This window comes from Rhipicephalus sanguineus, chromosome 2 (assembly GCF_013339695.2).
Source record: "Rhipicephalus sanguineus isolate Rsan-2018 chromosome 2, BIME_Rsan_1.4, whole genome shotgun sequence".
In the NCBI taxonomy this organism is placed as follows: Eukaryota; Metazoa; Arthropoda; class Arachnida; order Ixodida; family Ixodidae; genus Rhipicephalus; species Rhipicephalus sanguineus.
The window spans coordinates 152,978,206-152,998,041 of record NC_051177.1 but is presented as its reverse complement, the minus strand read 5'-3'; the positions used below and the strand labels follow the sequence as shown (position 1 = coordinate 152,998,041).

The following is a 19,836-nucleotide window of genomic DNA, read 5'->3' as shown; positions in this document are numbered from 1 at the left end:
GTGGTCCCAGAGCGACCACCATGTCTTTACGGAGGGACAGGGAATTCGCAACAGTGAAAACCATCTGCGAATCGGAAATAGTTGTTACAATCGCGCACTCCTAGATTTCATGTCAAGAACAGGAAGATATCCGGAAATGTTGCGACTGCGACATCATGCACACGGTCAGTCTCGCCAGCTCTGTTAGTCGTGCAACAAAACCAGTCGCGTGACATAGTAAAAATATTTGAGGAGAGGGGGATTATGTGGGGAGAGGTAGGTTCAGGGCAGTTATGTGTTTTCCTGATATGCCAAAAAAAACACATAACTGTCATGAATTTTGCGTAGGTACAGTCTTACAGCACGCGGATTACCTAATGCGAAAACACTATTGGCTGTATGTATGTTCTTTAATTTTTTAAGGAAAAATTCACATGTAATTGTGCATATAATCTAACAACCCTTTATGGATTGTATTCTTAAGCTGTTTGGGGCAGCGCTAAGGAACACACGGACAAAGACACACATTAAACGTCTACTAAGTGTCTTTGTCCGTATGTTGCTTAGCGCTGCCCCAAACAAGTTTGACGATGAATCAGCTCGCCCAAACCAAAGTTTTGCTAGTATTCTTAAGAACAGCGCAATAACACATGGTGAGAAAAAAATAAGAGGAGAGGTGCTGAAACGTGTTTAGAGAGTAGAAGTGACATTAAAATGTGAATAGGCCAATGTGGCGTATAATTTTGTGGAATTAAAAAAATCTTCTTTTTTATTTTTCTTATAACTTAGTGGGCCCGGAGCTTCTGCTAGACTTCCGCAGCGGCCCTGCTGAGAGCTGCTGGCGCCGCCATATTAGTCTGGCCAGAAAACTCATTTATCTGTCTTAAATATGCCGCTTTGGCAATCCCCCCTCTCCCAAATGGAAGTAAATGCACACAAAGCAAAAGATTTCAGACTGTTCCAAGCTCTCCGATCTGCCGTGCTCCTTGCTCCTCGCATGTTGACGCAAGCGGAGGCATTGGGTGTCAAAATGGGCCTTGCTAGTTCCATGTCCGCACTCACGTAGTTATCGCGGATCGACAATCTTAACTGCGCATCAATTTGTTAGCCGTAAACTGAAGTCTTCTAAGGTACCAAAAGAAAGCTGAATCGTCAGATGAGTCAAGGCAACGCGTTCATGGCGAGCATGGCAGATGCCCTAGCGATCCTTCTATTACTTGTTGTCTTTGACTTCGAAACACATGGCGCGTTCCTTTTTCGAACCAGCAGTTAAACAAAACATTTGTGGCGCAACTGAGAAAAGCAAGAAAACAGCAGAAGACAGGATACGGCGCCAACTTGATCAGCGGCACACTCTGCTACAGCCGTTAAACATTTCGCGAATCGGCACCTGAGTCTGCATGACCCGGCATACTGAACAGCGGACTTCACAGATACCGCAAGGAAGCAAATCGTGCGCCCACTGTTCAGAACCACAGCTTGGAATTCCGCGCATCATCGGCGTCTCGAAGTTTACGACCTAGAACATATCGCACGTCAGCATCTTGGACTCCGCGTTTGAGGAGTCGCCGCACTTCGCGCGGCGACTCCTCAAACATGCGGCTAAGCACTTTGCAGGAGATGATTCAGGCGCCCATAGAGCTGCCTTGATAACGCTGAAAGTGACAGTGGATCTCAAAATTATAAAATGACATCAAAGTCAAAGGAACATAGTCCGCAATGACAAAGGATTACTGTTCGTGGGGATTTAGAGCTTCAGCAGTAATTTCACGAGGGAATTTGACAATATTAATTTAGGAGCCACTTGGAGCATGTGTTTGCGTGCTGCTTCCGGAATTCATTCCTCTCATTCTCGATGAAAGCAAGACGAAATCATTGTGCTTTTTGCAAGTCAGTCGTGGGGTATTCAGCAATGCAACAAGGCTATTCATTCTTGTTTCTTGCTTTAAATATATTTGCAATTAACAAATAAAAAAAGATTTGCATATTAATATATTGCGAACATTTCCACATTTCGTTTTTTTATGCTCCCGTGGAAGCAAAATACGGTAAAAGCAGCGGAAGAAAACGGCGACACGGGAAGAACAACGACAAGAAACAGACGGATACACAGTAGTCGTGTCGCCGTCTTCTTGCGCTGCTTTTAACATAAGGATCAAACTAGTACAGTTTTCCACGCTATTGAAGCAAAATTGATGTAATAGCATTACAGTGCAGGATGCGTCATTGGAACATAGTAGCATACGAATCTAGCGAAATATGACTGGGTGTTCTTGTCACACATAGGAGGCGACAAAGAAAATGTGATAGAAGAAAAGGAAGATGTCAAGCTTAGCATGACGTATAACCTCACGACTAGAAGAAGATGAAAACGAAGTGGAAGATATAGAAAGAGAAGATGACGTCGGCATAGGGCCCTGGGTGTGTTCGAACGTCACCGCGTGACCTTGGGACGAGCGTCGCCGGCCTGTGTTCGGGGTGCTCCGGCTCTTCCTCGTTCTACGGCATCGTACCATAGTCACCGCCTGTTCGAGGACACGTCCACAGACCTAGACTTGGGACTACCAGCAACGCACAGGACGCGCCATCGGCTGTTGGCCCGAGCGCGCTGGCCTATGGCACCACTTCGTAGGCTTCGACCGAGCCAGTTTTTCTTCCCTGGAGACGCTGGCTACATCAAGGACCTGTGACGCCCAGGTCCCCGAACCGAGCCTCCCAGCATCAACCACCACGACAACACGCGTCCTTCAACGGACCAAGCCCGCCCCATCAAGGAGGCCGCTGACCATGCCAGTGTCCCATCAACGCCTTGCCTCATCGTGCGTCTGCACACAACGCCGTGAGTGTTGAAAGCGACGAACGATTTGCACTCTCTGGCGACTTGTTTCTTTTCCCATTCTCTGTTTGATAACTTTGAGCAGAGCCAGTTTTGTTTAGTGTGTTCCTTTTTCGTGTATTACTTTAGTGTAATCAGATTTATTTAGTATGTTCCTTTTTCGTGTATTCCTTTAGTGTGCAAACAGTTTTATTTATTGTGTTCCTTTGTCGTGTATTTCTTTAGTGTGTAATCACTTTTATTTAGTGCGTTCCTTTTTCGTGTATTCCTTTAGTGTGTAAATAAAATGGATATGTATGACGCTCTCGCCTTGTCTATTCTATCTGGCCGACTGTTTTCCTGAGAGCCGTGACAGTTCTACAGCTGTGACTCAAAAGCTACAAGTAATTTCAAATCAGCGCAACGATTGACATACCCATGCCGAAGTTCATAAATTTGGTGCTCAAGTACGAAAATTGGTTTCATTTACCACATCCCCCTCTCTTTTATCCAGTTTTGAAAATGCTGGACAAATATTGTAGTGATGTTGGCAAAGCGTGGCAATGTGTATAGGGTCGACCACGTCTTACGCCGAACTTGTGCTAAAGGAAATCATTGAAACAAATAGGCAGGAATGGCTTAGTGAAAACCAAGTGCCAGAAAATAAGGCAACACAATTTATTTTACATTATCCTACGATGAAGCGCCTGCACTAGGCGTCATGCCGATCAATACCCATTGCTCTTCTTAGCTGAGAAGCAAGCTGAGAGCATTAAACAATGACAAGCTATAACACATCGGGACTAGTGTGTCTAGTGAGCGGCTGTTTTCGTAGTCTGGAGGAATTGTGACGCGCGTAACGGTAGTGTCGCTCTCCGAACATGCCAAGAAGGTGTCCTTCTGCATCACATCATTAAATACCCGCAGATGTAGCTTTGGTGGGGCATCAGCGTCAAGTGGCGCACGACAACGAGGGTGGCCAAGCAAGACGAAGGCAGAGAAGGCAGGCATCAAAGCTCGGCGGGCTGCGGCTAAGCGACCACATTGTATTTTGTCAATTACATTGCAGTAAAGCACAATATGAACTTCTCGAGTAACAACATACAATAAGAAGTGTATGCACTACGTGGTCGAAGTACGCACTAGGCCAGTATATCGCTAGCGCGTTCAACTCCTAAAGGCGAAGCTTAAGCGTGCCCCAATTTTTGTCCAAGCTCTTGAACGTCAATGTACAATAAACAATCAGCTATACTTCTGTAAAGCCATGGTTCACTTTCGTGTTATACCGATTCCCATGACGGAGGGATCAACCATGTTTTGTGGTTTTGTATTTTTACCACGTTGTGGCCTACTATAGTTCTAGGTAATTGTAAGAAAGCTGATATCGCCCAGACATCGGCATTAGGCATGCAGGACAGATTTTAACCGCTGTCTTCAGTATGCAATACAATTCGCTATGTGATAATGACAAAGAGAATGGGAGGGGGTGGTGATTCATACACACATACATTGCTTCACAAACACGGAGCCGCTCTACTGTTTTTCTTACTAGTTCATTTATATTAAGGATTATTCAAGGTTTCTTCCATCAATCATCAATCACTTACAGAGTACGTTGTACTGTACATTGATCACACGTGTAAGATAAGGAGCAGGGTTGGCAAAAAGGCAATTTAATGCCTGACAAAGTGCCGTAACCCGTCCCAGTCAGTAAAGCCCACAAGGATCAGTGATGTATAGACGTTAAAAGATTAGAAACGAACAAGCAGCCACAGTTACACAATTTTTGATAAGAGTACATAAAACGTCGTCGGAAGAACATTTATACTTCGGCACCTGTCTGTAAGACTTAGTTTATAACAATAGCTTATTATAACATTTTTTTATAACGACAAAGCAAGGAATATGTGCGAATACCCAGATTTTTTAATACAAATCCATGCTGTTGCTATTCACTCAATGAAAATGTGACAGATATTCATTCACGTCAATTTTGAAAATTTGAGAGATGCCATCTAGAAAAAAAATCACTTTTGGAGCATTAGTAGATACGTGTGTATTTTCTTTTTAAACGCAATTACTGAGCGGCTCTCTTCCACGATTGTGGTAATTCTGGGATGCACAGTAACGATAGTACATTGCCTATCTCTTTGTCGTCTGTTCTGTTCGGATGTTTTATTGCGCTATTCTCAAACCTGCCCCAGTGTCTGTTCATAGAAACCAGCGATGATGCTGTATAGCAGCGATCTACCTTGTTGTGGACGCTTTCCAGGCTCACCGTCCTTCGCACGTTGTACCATCTGTCTGTTGTGGTGCGATTCTGCTGGAGAAAAAGCAGCGCGGTCTTCTTCACACCTCCTGTGCTGGGAGACTTATCTAAGGCCAGTTGCAGCCATGCGCCGCGGCCGCCGAACATGTGGTACCAAAACGAGAAGCAGGCTAGTTCCGACTGGGGTCCAACTAACGGTGACTGAAGCGCCGCTGCCCCTTGAATTTTCGCCAGATTTGACCCTGTCATATAGACTGTGCCACCTGTGTTAGAAATACAAGCGGAATCGAAAATCAGAGAAGAAAAAAAAAATGAGGAAAACAGACATTTTCAGTAATCATGAATGAAAGCAGTGTCGAGTTTCTTAATTGCCTTTTTATATATATCGGCACCAGCATCGCATTGGTCAATTTATAATCTCACTTTTCGTGAGTGTTGAGGATTGGGAAAGCTTTCTTGTACTATTTAAAGTGGTACAGCGCCACAAGGAAAAACGAGGTAAATGCCATTTTTACTTTTTTCTTCTAATTTTCTGTTGTGTTTATTCCTCTTAGTTGTGTTCGTTTACTTTTTTTTGTTTTCTTGTTTTTATTTCGTTCAGAATCGCACCTCGCTCCCCATAAGAGAATGTGTCTGAAGCGGCCTAAGCATACACAAACTTAAAAAAAAATTGCGCCGACATTTGATACGGTGCGTCTTCTTTTGTGCGAAGCGTGAGCCAATACTAACACAATAACTAGGAGCACCCAGCAGTAGCCAACTTTAATCAGTGTTTAGCTAACACAAGCTAGCATTAACCAGTACTGATATTGTGCTTGAAGGTGCGCCCCACACCTCACTCTTAACGGCTTCTTATTGGAGTTTTCTTTGAGAATAAATTAATTTTCTTGCTTATATTTTACATTCAATAGACTTTCATACAGGTTGTCGGAACGAAACGTTTTTCGCTCTGGTTTCAGTTTCGTTCCACAGCAAAGAGTTCTGTTCCAGAACGAAAGAAAAAAATTCCGCAACGGTTCGTAACGGTTTTTGTTTGTATGCAACAATTTGAAGCTAAAGTAACGATAAAAACATAGGATTTGTTACTTGCGCTCATAGGTCGGGAAACTCATTCATGGGTCGACTCACTCTGACTCAGATCGAGCCGTGAGTCTGAGTCGGAGTGAGCCCACGGTGAGTAATATTTTGGTGAGATTGAGTCCGAGTGAGTCCGGCTGATAAGTATTTTTTGTGAATGTGAGTCCCAGTGAGTCCGACTGGGGAAAATTTTGGTGAGTGCTAGTCTGAGTGTGTCCTAAGGGTGAAATATATTTCACTAGTGAGTCTGAGTGAACTCCACATTTTTTTGCCGACCTGTCGTCCTATCTAGCGAACTTCAGCATTATATCAGCTTTATGTCGGCTCACGTTTATACTCATTTCAACTAAACATACTTCAACGCACTAGCGTTCATATGCCAGCTCCAAAATAATTGAACAGAGGCGTGAGTTAAGAAAGAGGTGAGGTGCCTTGATTCCCCCCTCCCCTCTGCCTACTCTTTCGAGGGATGTTCTTGATCAAAATATCCCGCGTGAGACATCCCTTTCTTTATAAACGTCCTTACTGGATTGAAACCACTGATAACTCGTATTTGAAGGTACGCGCTCAAAATACGCCATCTAGAGCACCTTTCATGCGAAATACTTGTGTTACAGTGCATCGAAAACTTGGACGAAAGAGCTAATGGTAGGCTAACGGACTCATGATTCCACTCACTCAGACTCACGCAGACTCAAATAGAGCCTTGAATCCCAGTCTGGGTGTGTCTGAGCGAGTAATATTTTGGTGAGACTGCGTCCGAGTGAGTCCGGTCGAGAAAAATATTAGTGAGTCTGAGTCCGAGTGAGTCCGACTGAGGCAAATTTTGGTGAGTGTGAGTCCGAGTGAGTTTTGAGGGCGAAATATATTTCATGAGCAAGTCTGAGTGAGCTCAACATTTTTTGCCATCATGTGCTTGTGCTTCTCTTAAGAACGTGGAAGAAGGGCAAAAGACGGTCTTCCCACGTTCTTAAGAGGAACACAGGCAAGTAAATCACGGATTACTGCCAACTAGCGCAAACCAGTACCCTTCCAAGTTATAGCACTTCATTTTTTTCAAAAGTTAATTGCGAATTTTCTGAGCAGGCTCAATGTTTTCTGTCAAGAGAGTGAGCATAATCTCATGAGAAGCCCTAATGTCTGATGTGCGAGACCGCTGCTCTGATAAAACAACACTCAGCGCAGTGAATGCCCTCTCCACGCTCGCCTGTGTTAGAGTGAACATCACTGTACCAGTGTGACAGGCACACGAAAGTCCGCTTGCGGTAATATAAACAACCCTCGTTGGCACTCTCTTCGTTCTTTGCAAAATTTTAACACACGTTTACTTTGGAATTCCTGTCTCAGATAATCGTTAATACTGCATCTTGATATATGCACCATTGCTCACGTTGCATGACCTCGGTTGTTCTCGAGCGCCAAGTTTTCCCATAGACCGAAAAACGATAAAAAATATTTCGGTTTCTTTTCGAAACGAAATAATGGATTACATTTCGGTTACGTTTCTTTCGGATCAGAAATATCTTTTTTTTTCGTTTTTTGTTTTTAGTTTTCGTTCTGCCCCGACACACTGCTTTCATATGATAGTTTTAAGTCCACCTTGAATTCACTGGTAGTTTTCTTTCCTTCTAGACTTTCGGCTCGGAAACTGGCATTTCCCGTTCAAGCAAAAAATTGCTCTGAGGACTCCAGTTTACTTCGTATAACACGCTTTGCAATTACACAATTTCTTAATGGGTCTTTGCGTAATGCCTGTGGTCCTCTCATCGGCTTCAATAATGCACACAGCGAAAATATTTCCGAAATAATTCAGCCTGTACACCGGCTAAATGACGCCGATCAATCGCGTGAATCTCTCTTGTCATCCCATAACGATACGTTAAGTGTTTTTGTCACATTAGGCCAGCAACCTCTGCAATTAAGTAGCGAACACATTTTCCCATGGGCTACTCCGTGCTCATGTTGTTTCCATAGCTCTTAGTATGCCGAGCAACAAACCCAGTGGGCGACACTTACGGTTCCCTTCACATCAACAGAATAAAAGGAGTTGCCCCTTATGTGAACAAAAATAATTCGCCGAGAAAGGACGATCTCAAACAAGCCTTTACTTGTCGCAATCTGTACTTTAAACATAAATTTTGCGGTTGTGTAAAGCAGTGCGCTAGAAATGTCATTTCGCACTGCTTATCTACGCACGCTTGACATAAAATTGGACAGATTTAGTTGAGCGTCCGCAACAACGCACGGACGCAGCCTGGCAGCCATTTCCTATGGCAGGCTGCGTCCGTACGTTGTTGCGGACGTCCAACTAAATCTGTCTATTACGGCACACACAGAATCGGTAACTTTTACTTTCTGGTTCTACGTGCACTACTTTCTATACAATTTAGTGAGCCTTATTATTCGTTGAACAGATATACATACTCTGCGCTGAACGTTGCGCAATTTGAAGCTTGGTATGGTTAATAAATATTGACGGTGGTAAGCGCTGTAAATTTGTTTTGTCAGAAAATGCTTAAACTTAACTAATCGATAAAAGTAATGCTTTAAACGCTGCGAATTAGTATGCATTAGCGATAGGCGTTAAAGACATACGCTATCGACAATCAACAAGACAGCAAGTACGACAGGGATGGGCAAGTTTTACGAAGCATTCGTTAATTGAATGTGCATTTCTATATGATTTACTAGAGGGAACTCTGGCGCCAATGTCTATGGGAGCTGTAACAACTGGTGCTTCAGCCAGCATGGGAATGATGGGTAGTACACGGATTTGTCTAAGGGTCGTTCCTTCGACTCCGCTTGGCTCCGTGTGGTCTGGAGCCGCTTTGTCGCAAGACGAAGTTCAGCAAACGCTCAGCAGTTTCGCTTCGCCACCTTAACATTTTAGGTTCAACAATTAAAATCCGCTCACGTTCAAAACGATCCATTGTTTTATCCGAAACAAACGCCAAAACGCAACAATAAACAAAGCCACAAGTGCGTTCGAAGCTGCAAGCACGAAGCTTAGGCAAATCCGTGTACTACTCATCATCCCCACGGTGGCTGAACGATCGCACCGCCACAGGTGCGATCGCAACGCTCTAGTAAATGCAGGAAACTCTGTGTATAAAACAGCGCAGAGCAAGTGGGCATAAAGTGACTTACAAAGGCGTAAACTGTAATAATATCGGCACTGTCGAACGCAGGAAATTACGAGTTGTCTTTCACTTTCTGTTTGTCACAGATCTTACCCATGCACAGATCTTAACTTATGAAACTGATTGATTGATTGATTGATTGATTGATTGATTGATTGATTGATTGATTGATTGATTGATTGATTCATTGATTGACTGGTTGATTGACTGGTTGATTGGTTGATTGTTTGATTGATTGATTAATTGATTGATTGATTGAATGTAAGCGTTATGGCAAAATCTGTCGCAGCCCTTACACAGGGTAATTTTTACTTAGAAGTACTTTTTGTTGCCATTCACTGCCACCAAATCAATTTAAACAATACCTTGTTCGTTCGATGAGCTTGACGCAGCAGCAAATGTAATAACGAGCGTGGAGCGGCTTGAAAACTATATCTGCCGAAACTTTTATTCGAAGTAAACTTCTTTATACCTCAGCAATTTGAAGAACTAAACAGCTTTTATTAAAGAGGTACTGACGCGATTTTGAGACTCCGGAAAAGGGACACTTTACGTTTCCTTGGTATGCAGTGTTAAAGGGGTCATGAAGCACCCCTTGAGCTTGTTGAAAAAACACATCCTGTGGAAAGCTGACACGGCTATGAACTGCTCCTGCCAAATACTACAGTCGTGCGCGCCGCGTAAAGGCCACAAGCGGAGCGCGAAGTTGCCGTTTCCCCAGGCGCCCTCTTTTCAAACAGAGGCCGGTTCTCACTCTCGTCGGTGGGCGGGGCGTCTGGCAGTTTACGTCGCAAGAGACATAGCATGCTTATTGGCCGATAGCCGACGTAAATCGAGAGCGGCGTTCGGATCAGATGCGCTTCTTGCCGCGGGGTGCCGCCACTTGCCGGCGCCGCACTCCTCAGTACACGGTAGCCGCACTCGCGCGAGCGAATCACAGCGGGAGAGCGATCGCGTTTCATGACGCGCGCTGACGTAACTTCTTTCCCCCATGCCATCCCTCCCTGTCTAGCTTCCAGCGCGCTCGTCGGCACGAGAAAAGAGAGAAAGCGCTCGGAGCGTGCGCCAAACCCCCGTAACTCCGCTGATTCTTGACGGATTCGAGAAATTTTTGCGGCAATCGATTCGGGAGGCAGTAAACTCCGATACTGAGGTCATTACATCATTACTTGGAAAAGTGGTTCATGACCCCTTTAACGCTCTGCACCCACAGGAGTCAGATAACACGTATAAAATAGTTCGATTTAAAGTTTTCGTCGCCCAGCATAGCCAGCCCCACCGCAATGGACATTATGATGACAAGTGAACAAAGACCACAGGGTCTGCTAAATCCGTGTCCTGCATACAGCCTAAATCGCAGAAATCGCTGTCAATAGTCTGTGAACCACTATTCACTCGTCGTTGTTTATGTGAACCACGAGCAGATGACAGATCTGCCGCTAGTACGTCGCGAGTTGCTGTGTCAACGTGACGTCACACTACGAGTACACATAACGGAGAAGTCGCGCCGTCAATATCGAAACTGAAAGTGTTTTCTTTTTAAGGTAGCAGTATTAAACATATATTCGATGCATTCCCAGGCCCCACAATGCTCTTTTTTGGGCTCTCGACACTAGCGTTATTGAGAGCAACAATCTGAAAATATTTAATATTCGTGTCAGTACTCCTTATTCAACCCTCTAGAACCAATTAAATTTACACAACTACATTGATAACTTACACGTTACCGCCACGAAAATGGAGGGATTGAAAAGAAAAATCATGCAGTTATCTCTCTGGTATTTCTTGTACTTTTCTGCCTTTAGTGCGTTTTAAAGGCGCATAAACGGAAAGGAAAACGAAAAATTGGGATCAGGTTGATTTGCAAACATTGTCCTTCGTGCGTAGCACTGACAATTGGGCGAGTTGGTACAGATGCATGGCTTCAGAACGGCGCAACAAGGAAGACGAAAATACGAAGGATCACGTGTGGCGTGCGGTGACACAGAGACTGGGCCAGGGTACCGACGGTATCGAGAATGGTGCATTATCGCCGACAGAACAGCCGACCAATTATGGAATGCTGTCCGTCCGGGTCTACCTTCCAGGAGAAGACATCCTGGTCCAGAAAAAGAAGTCCTGGTGCTTGGGGGTGAGACTGTTCCGGAATCCATTTTAGAAGTTCTGAAAAAAGGCCCTAAGTTTGCTACGGAGCCTTCGCTGTCCCCGGCAGAAAAGGTGACAGTTTCCAGGTCGGTTGCTCGACTTGTGCCAGAAGATGTCAGGCCTCGGTTCATCGATGAAAGTGTTGATCTTATTGCCAATTCAGGAAAAAGTCGCCGTAGAAAGGTTAATACTAAGCCCGTGGTTGATTTCCTGGTTAAACGTGATCTTAGAGCGCTTGTCTCGGACAAGGAAGGCTTTTTTGTTGTGTTACCTGAAAGCATGTTTTTTGACAAAGCCTTTGTGGCTATAAACAAGAACTTTAAAGAGGTGTCTGTCAAATTGGAGGAGGTTAAGAAGAAGGCTGTTGAATTGTTGGAAGCTAATGGTATTGAAAAAGTAGCCTCTAGTGTGAGGAAGGCAAAAAGTTTGCACTTGAAGGTTTTTTTCACTGTAAAGACACATAAAGACGCTTTGCCGCTCAGAACGATAGTTTCGGAAAAAGGTTCTTGGCAGTTGTGCTTGTCTCAGTTTCTTCAGAAATGCTTAAACCACTTAAACGTTCAGGATCCGTTCATGGTGTCTAATTCAGAGGTAGTTGTGCATTACTTGAAAAACGGCAAACCAGGCAAATTCCGTATGTTTAGTATTGATGCAGAAGATTTATATTATTCTATACCGCAGAGGGAATTGATAGGATGTGTGCAAAGATGCTTTGATTTGTACAATGATGAGTGTGAATTTGTCAATAAGTGCTGTGTTTCTGTCAGTTCCTTCCTAGAATTATTAAGCTGTTATTTAAGATCCACTGTTATAGGTTTTGAGGGTAAGCTGTACTTGCAAAGAGAGGGTATTTGTATCGGGTCGAGGATTGCCCCGGTTCTGAGCAATATATTTTTGGGTTGCGTTGATGAAGATATTGAACAGGAGCTTGGTGGGTGTGGTGTAAAAATTTTTAGGTATGTTGATGACTATCTTGTAATCGTAGATGAAAGTAAAAGCTCCAGAACTTTGGGTGACGTACTTGACGTTTTCAAGAGGGTTGGCAAGGGTCTAAAATTCACGTATGAGGCTCCTCAGCAGAACGAGCTGCGGTTTCTTGATTTGATGTTGTCCGCCTCTCATGATCACATTTGTTGGGAGTTTTGGCCACGTTCTAAAAAAGAAATTTTGAGCTATTCGTCTGGCCATTCAAAAATTGTGAAAGATGGCATTGCTGGCTCTGTTCTACGGTCAGCTATTAATAAGACGTGCTTTCATAAAAGAAATGACAGTGTGTCAAGACAGGTCGGTAGGTTAAAAAGTGCGGGGTTCCCGGATCATGTTTTGACACGTACTTGTGAAAAGTTAATTCGAGCAGTAAAACAAGGGGAGGGCAAGGAAGCAAAGAAAGAACAAATCGATGAGAAAAAGAAGAAATGTGTGGCCGTTGTACCGTATGTTCATGCTTTGTCCCATGGTTTGAAAAATGTCGCACGTAGATATGGGGTGGAAGTGGTTTTTTCGGTACCAAACAAATTAGGGGCTATTTGCGAACGTGTAGAGAGACAGGCAGAGGCCAAAAAAGAAAAAGAAAAGAGAGAAGGCTGTGGTGTTAAGCACAAAAATCCGGCTATCAGTTGTGCTACGAATGTGGTTTACAGTCTGCCGTTATCTTGCGGCTCTGTTTATGTAGGCCAGACGGGCCGATGTGTTAACGTGAGATTAAGGGAACATGCGGCCAACTTACGTTGTGATAGTTTTTCGCACATTTCTCAGCATTGTCAGAAGTGCGGCTGCGCGCCTCAGTTTAGCCTCACTAGCATCATTTCAAGGCATCATGATAAGACGACTCGGGAAGTAATCGAGGCATGGAACATTCAAAATAAAAAACAGTCTTGTGTCAGCTGTCCCTCGATTGCGCTACAGGATAAAGAAATCTTGTACCTGAATGGTTAACGTGCTTTGGGGTTTGGTTGTTTTTTTGGTTTTTGACGTTGTGTGAGGCCACGTGTGTGTATATATCCGCTCTGTGATATGGAATAAACTTTAGTTGTGCGGCGCTTGTGTTCGTGTGATCCTTCGTATTTTCGTCTTCCTTGTTGCGCCGTTCTGAAGCCATGCGTCCTTCGTGCGATTGAACTTTTTCCTTGACTTGAAGCGTTGGTGTTCAGCCAGTAATTTTCCAAAATGTGTTTCTTTCGCTAAATATATTATAACTCCTTGAAACAATAGGGTAAACGTAGCTCACAAACCCATTCATTTTGTGCCGCTTTTAAGTCATGTAGTATCCTGCGCGTGCATGCCTCAACATCCAGTTTTAAATCATTTTCGCCTAGCGGAGTGCAACGGCCAATTAGAATCAGGTGCAGGAATTTCAAACCAGCGCAATCCCACTATATTTCAAGCAACTGCTAAACGAACCCCTCGGAGTACAATGCTTATACTACGGAGTGAAACTGTTTGCCTATATATCAGCGTAGTGCGTCTTCTTCCGAAATAACTTATATTGTGACACTTCGTACTATTTTGGTTTTTCGTCGTATTAAGTGCGCCTTTCAGTTGAATTACCTTAGGAATCACCAGCCTGACTCTGGCGTGAAACTTTTGTAACAATATCACTATTCGCTTCGTTTACGGCCACGGTCTCTCCCTCTTCTCTTTCTTACGTAGTACCCAAAAGGACACTTTAGTGCGAAAATGTAACGATGATGATAATTACGATGATGAGGATATTCTGCCAAGATGAAACTAACGGTTCAGTGGGTTAAAATAAGGCGCACCGTGAAGGCATCCGAACAATTATGCGTGACTTCTCACCTTTGGCTGTATCCGAAGGATACGAAACAGGACCCAGTCTGGAGGATCGGTTGAGCCCAAACGTCCACTTAGGTGTCGAAGAGCCCGTTGACGACCATTTGCAGAAGTTCCAGTCGTATAAATCGCAGGTGAGCAGCTCCGCTGCAATTGATCACGTGAAAATTTCAATATGAACGCGCACAGCTGCATTACTTTTTGCTGATGCACACCGACAGAGAGTTAGTTCATGAGCCTCACGGCACGCAGAGTGCCACTTTAGAGAGCATATCTTTGCATCTATAGGGAAGAACTTCAGTAAGATAGTTTGTCACGTTGGGCTCGATGTTATTGTTGATGTAGCGAGAGTCAACGCCATAACACTCCTGTTTGAATGGTTCATCGCGCCGGAGTCGTGAAGTCACGTGTGTTCGGGTTCACTTTACAATCTCATTTACATGCGTTTGTTGCGACGTGGCGATAATGGGCCAACAAAAAACCACGAACCTGAGTTTGTATAACGATTTGCTGCATTCCTACGGCAATCTGCGCTTCACCTTTTGGGTGCTAAAAGGTGGCCATATGCGTTATGCAGCGATAGCGACTAACGACGATCGTACTGTAGGCAGGTTATGCTTACTGTTTACTTTGCTGTTCAGGTGAATAAATGTTACAAGGCGAGTATTTATACCAAGCATCACAGGAAACGTACGATTTCACACTGTAGTTCAATGCTCTCCTGGTCAAAACAAAAAAAAGGTTGAATTGGTGTTTCCCAAGCAGCGTAGAGTAACGTATTTTATCGAAATTGTAGATGCCGCAAACAACAATGGGATTAATTTACATGATCTAGCTGCATAGGCGTATCTACAGGGGGGGGGGGGTAGGGCGGAGGGTGGCGCTAGCTTCCCCACGTAGAAACAATAGCGGGTGGAGTCCTCCCCCCACTTTCGATAGTGGTCACTTAAGGCTGCACGCTGGCAAAGCAACAATTGGGGCGAAGTTTTCTTTCAACACAGCAGTCACGTAATTATATCTTAAAATTTGTACTGCGCTTCTGCTGTGAAGATTGTCCTCTGCGTCTCACAACCACGCACTGTAGGCTCTCTACGGTGCATGCGCTTGGGCGACACTTTTGCGCCTTGTGCCCCAACATTCAGAGCAGACTACCGCTGAGCAGGGGACCTATAACTTTAGATCAGTCTGTCATGCTTCTATTCTGCTGTGTCTGGCCAAAAATGTAAATAATGGACGACGCAAATACGGGCGGAAACCTGTAAACGTTTTATGTAGCGATCGAACCTCTTTCTGTTTCAGGAAATTCATTTTCTTTCAGCGAAAAGGAATAGCATCACCGCTGCTCTGTGTCCAAGTAGGTGCGAGTCGGTGGGTGTGCAGAAGTGTTGAGTGTCTTAGTTTGGGCGAACTGGAAGCTATAAAAAAGGTTCCGGCTTTATTCTTCGATCGGCCTGCTTAGCTTGCTTATCATATGGTAGCTTGTAGCGATCGCCGTGGCTTGAAACAAGGCGACGAATATGGGACTCGAGCACATCGGGAACCCCAACTTTCAAGCTTGCCCTGCAATTTGATCTACCGGATCAGGGAAATGGTCAAGGTCCACGGTTTTCTGGACTACGGAGACTGAATTAACAGCCGCGCTGGTTGGTCTTGATAATCTCGAATTGACTTTTACAGCGCAAAATAAAACACGGACCACAAATAAGCACGCTAAGCGCCGCTTATTCCTCTCTCCCTCTTTTTCAGCAAGGATGAGTTCAAATAGTTGTATACGCGGACAAACAGCTGTACAACGGCAAACGCATTTGAATCTATCTCGCCAGCTCCTGTGCCTGCTGCCAATACGGTCGGCGGATTGGCTCCTTGAATTGCATTCAGAAGGAGGCACTGTCCGGCTATTCCTTAAAAGTTTAATCATTTTTCAGCATATGAAGGCACTGTGTCGACTGCACATGTCATTTCAACGCCATGACATTTCGCTGATTTGTCACGTCGCGCAACAAGGAGCTGATTCTATGGCCCACCAAAAATTTTTGACGAATGCCGAAGAGTAATGGCCGTATGACATACGGGAAAGAGTTTATTCTCTTATTTTATTACATAGTTGCGCATAAGTGGTCATTACGCGATGAATTATTTTCGCGCCATTTGTTGCATCGCCTTACAAGCAGGTGCTGTGTACATGACCTCAGAAAACTTCGACCGGTCGCAAACAGATAATGACCAGTGCGAAAGGAAACAATACGAGGTAGCTTAACGTTACAATCGCCCACGGTCTTTTCAAACAAAACTAACGGTTACACCCTTTGCATTGGTGTATTCACTTGGAAGTGCCGGAAGGCCCTCAAAGAAATGTTGCAAATACAAATACAATGCGCATAAACAATGCGCAACTCCTCTAATACCACAAATTCCTAATTTTTGAAACAATACTTGTGGTTGACAAGTTAACAATAATAGTAATGCAATAATAGTCACCATAAAAATAATAACCGTGCGCTAGAAACACTGTTTCGACTAGGAGCGAACAAGGAAAAACATTGTTAATATGCGCAAACCTGAACATGTGCAAGAAAGTGTAGTGCTTTCATAATTGTATTCAAGAAATAGGTTGTGCGGTTAATGTATCAGAAGTGCTGCTTGTAATACTATTGCCTGCATAACACGTATATGTACTACGGTTGTCGAAGCGTGTGCTATGTAACTGTACTTCTTCTATATTGTCATTAACCAGTGCTAAGCAAATTCGTTCTGTGCTTGCGAGCAAATGAGTGCTAATGAAGTTTTCGCGCTCTCTATCTCTCTATAAATATGTATACATATATAACTTCGATGTGGCGCTTCGTAAAATAGTGGTAGGGCACCTTATTATGCTCTCTTTCTATTTCTGTGGTCCACTAGAAACTTGTTCCCACATGCAGCAGAACTATAATTTGTCTTCCTTGAGAGAGACAGCAAGACACATTTAAATGGAAAGCTGGAGATGTTTGCCTGGCTATTCTTCTGACATGCTACAAGGTGTTGGTTGACGGTTATGATATATACGCTGATAAAAGAATAACACGTACAACCACACACACGTATATTACACTGAAGTTTCGTTCAGCCTTGTGGCCCGCAAAAAAGTCAACACCGCTTTCGTGGCATGTAGCGCACAGGTGCTGCTTTGCCATGGGCTCAAAATTGTCGCAACTCTAAGCACGAACCCCGTTGAAGATGTCAAGCCGCCTTCCAAGACTGTCGGACTCACCAATGTGCGTCCATGTAACGTCCCAGAAGATCTGAATCATGTTCTTTGTGAATTGTCTTCCTTGAGTGCATCATCGTTTAAACTCAAGATGAAGACTACGATCTCACGGCTTCGTAGACCTACGGAAAACGACTTCACTTCTGTACGTCTGTCTCTACTTTTCTGGCAGCACTAATAGGTCAACATTTCCCCACCTGAAGCATTACGAGTCTGCAGGTGCTGACTTCTCAGCGTTATAGCGGACCACGCCGAAGAAACAGGCTTTTTTTCCTTGAGTTTTTTTTTTTTGGCTCAAAATTCCGTTCCTATTGTTACTTTAGGCAATTAGAAATCCTAAGATATATCACCTTTTGTTTTACGGAAGCAAGCATGATAACATCACATGTGAGTTAAAGAACCACGTTCCAATCCGCTCAGGTTTTTATAATTACGAAGCACTCACTTGCGGAAAGGGCCTCGCTGCCTTTTGGAAAGGTCTCGCACCGATCGCGGTGCACGATGGCGATATCATCGAGTGCAACGAACGCTGGCGTTGAGGCAGGACCAACAGTTGCCCGGAAGATCACCTTGTTGATAATAACACCAGAAGTCGTGTTACCAGAGGTCCTTGTTTTTCTTTTTGCTTGGAATGTGGCCACTTAAGCAGCGGTGCACAAATCAACGAAAGCGCTGACACCTTATACTCTGATAAGTGCAACCGACACAAGTATTTTAAACGTTTGAATTCTGACGAACAGGATACAATACAAGCATTTGATTTCATCGTTCATGTATGCACTCAAGGTAATGTAAAGTATAATTAAGCGTGCTTTTATACAATTCAGTCAATCATTCGCCAATATACGATACGCCAACGTAGAGGATTATTCGAGTATATTTTTAGACTATCTGTAGAAAATATTCAACCTTAAGTGGACTTGGAGTAGTGTGAGTGTCATCAATTTTGTGTGATAATTTGCTTATCTATCTCATGCCGCAGGTAAATGTGGTCTTCTGTGAAGGCTCCCAAATAATCATCCATCCGCACCATCACACTCATCTTTAAGCAAGCTTTGAGCATTTTCCTTGTAGCTTGCTGTCTGCTGCGCAGCCTGGCTTTTAAGGCTCAAAACCAATTAAAATATTTGTTGGCCATGGCCTTGTTATAGCTGCGAAACGAGAAGTGTGAAGATCTTAAAACCCCTTAGGCCGCACTGAGTTTTCAGTACATCGATTATTATTCATGTTTTCTATTCGTTGCCATGAACATCGGCCATTTTATTCAAACAATTGCTTTTTACGTTTCTTCCACCCGCTTTCTTTGGCGGGCTATGTGCATTGATCACTATCGGACAGAGATAGACAGCACTAAAATAAAAACTATAATACACATTGGAACGAAAGGGCAGTGTTGGTAAACATAATAGAATAGAAAGCAGCAAAGTATTCAGTGCAGAAAAATATCAATCAAGAAATCAATTTTAAAACGATGATAAGACGCAGCAGTGATTGCATGAAGCAATTTTAAAAATTCTTAGATGCAATCAATTAATCAATCAATCTCAATCGCATTCTTGTGTGCCAAACTTTTTTTTGCGTCTCCGCCTTACATTCGCCGGTATGTATATTTTTATTTCACATAAATGTATTATAACATTTTCACACCCAGAAAATGAATTTTGATCAAAGAGGGCCCAGGAAAATGACATATGCCCCCTCGTTCAAAAGCGATTCTCGAGCATTTTACGGAAAAGTTCTAGGCAGTTTCTTCGAGATACAGCCACTTAGTCTCGAAACACAGGTCAGATTTTTTTGTGATACTTGTGGCGGCTGTTTGTCTGTTTCTTGTCTCACCCTATTCCTGTGGGGCACAGCGATGCGACCCATCTGCCATTCTGAGGATGCCCCGCTCTTTTGCTTCCACAAAGGAAGACGATCGTGCTCCGCCTCAGTTGGGTTTCGAGTTATCACCTGCAAACAAAGGGCATTGAAAGGTAAAAAACAAACGTTAGTGCCATATATAGCCCTATTCAATCAGTATTGAATGTGAATATCCCTAGAATTCCTTGTACCCGTCAGCCCTACAGCCTACAGCCTATTTCCTACTTTTACAATTCTGTTACGGTGCAGTGGCTCAGACTATACAGACACTGGTAAGAGGTGGATGAATATGGTAATTTTTGGGAACGGCGAAAAGCAGATTTCATATCCTGTCTGTTTTTGTTATCACTAAAATCCCATTTCAAATGGTACGTGTCTTTATTCCTAATACATCTAATTTTGGCAGGAGCTCTACCTTTCCTTGACAACCCTACACATAAAAAAAATTACAGCATATCCACGGGTGAATGATGAAGAGCTTGGCGAAGCTCCTGAAGCAATCATGGTTAAC

General features: G+C 43.7%; 1 long non-coding RNA gene across 1 annotated transcript; it reads right to left on the bottom strand.

Moving 5' to 3' along the window:
- Positions 1–14,288: 14,288 nt before the first annotated feature.
- LOC125757243 (uncharacterized) lies at positions 14,289–19,417 on the bottom strand. Its single transcript, XR_007415166.1, has 3 exons — positions 19,299–19,417; positions 17,908–18,031; positions 14,289–14,362 (listed from the first exon to the last, which is right to left on the bottom strand). It is a non-coding gene; the product is annotated as an uncharacterized LOC125757243 (long non-coding RNA).
- Positions 19,418–19,836: the final 419 nt, after the last annotated feature.